The sequence below is a fragment of the Macadamia integrifolia genome, unplaced genomic scaffold (assembly GCF_013358625.1).
Source record: "Macadamia integrifolia cultivar HAES 741 unplaced genomic scaffold, SCU_Mint_v3 scaffold1591, whole genome shotgun sequence".
Classification (NCBI taxonomy): domain Eukaryota; kingdom Viridiplantae; phylum Streptophyta; class Magnoliopsida; order Proteales; family Proteaceae; genus Macadamia; species Macadamia integrifolia.
Window position 1 is genome coordinate 72,082 of NW_024868269.1, and position 1,384 is coordinate 73,465.

A 1,384-nucleotide genomic window follows, 5' to 3' on the forward strand; every position below is an offset into this window, starting at 1 on the left:
TAGCAAGGGTAGGATGAAAGAAAACAAGAGAAGAAGATTTAGAACAATAAAAAGTATATGACAACTTAAGGGAGCCTCAGTCATTAAGAAAATCCTTTTCATTTATATTATTATATTATTTTTAGTAACTTTTATCATTTCACCTTTCCATGCTCAATATGTGGAAAAGAATACTCCCTGTCGCATGACCCTTGCGCTAACAAGGGGACCAATGAGGAGGGGCACATGGGTATAAAAGGGTATTTTTTCAGTTTCATAGAGGTAGGAGTGCTTAAACCCAAGGGGGTAGCGTAGTTGGTAAGCAACGAACTTGGTACGAGCCATAAATTTGGACGTCTTGAGTTTGACTCCCACTAAGCACACCTTGGGTCACTCACACAGGGGTGTTTAGTGCTTTTCATTGCTTTCAGTGAAAGTTGAATGGTTCTCATTCAACCCTGGTATGACTCGGTCCATGCGGTTGTGGGGTCATTATGGATCCACGGGACTAGTCAGGCCAAAGGTTTAGAGACCCGTCGTTAGCAGAAAAAAAAAGTGTCATTTTATTGCCCTTTTGGTCTAACGGTCTGGCTGCAGCAACTGCTTGAGCAAAGAGCATTCATTTCCGCTTGTAATATATATGGAAGAAAAAGAACTGACATGCTTGTGTAATATGAACACTCAATTATTTATTTATTTTTGGGTGAGACCCACTTCATTAGTTTGAATGTTACAAATTGTTATGTCAACTATGTAGAGAGCAACTTTGATCCATCACATATATTTTGCATTCCATTTTAAAGCATCGATACGAAGGTCACCAATGTTGGGATGAGATTCTAGCTGAGTGACAAGCAACCGGCTAAATAGTTGGATCTATTTTAAGATCAGTGAAAGTCGAATTCGATCCTCCTAACCCTCTCCCCACCCCTTTTGATATTATAGCAGTAGTTTAATCGATAGGAATAAGTGTGACCTAGTGAACCTCTTATTAACCCCTTTTGGGTCTCTTGTCTATCCCAGTGTGTGAGTCTTGCACTCAAAAAACAAAAAAAAAGATCACCATTGTTACACGTTAGGGTACATTGAATCCAGAAAAAGGATTTTTCATGTATAGCAAAAAACTCGTATATGTGAACTCATGAATTTGTATTAGTTAGTCGATACATTTAGAGTTAAAGAAAGGAAAAGAAGCTAGCTAGGTCAATATTTGACTTTGACGTTTGGACCCTCTTACCTTTAGTTACTTCTTCCTCCACTAGGCTCGTTCATATATGTGCAAGAAAGAGCATCTAAAGAGGGTGTTCTGCTTGTTACAACATGACCTTCGGATATTACCAATTACCAAGCATGTTACCTTTTTTTAACCTAACTCGGATTTCGCCCAGAATTAATTAAGGGTAAC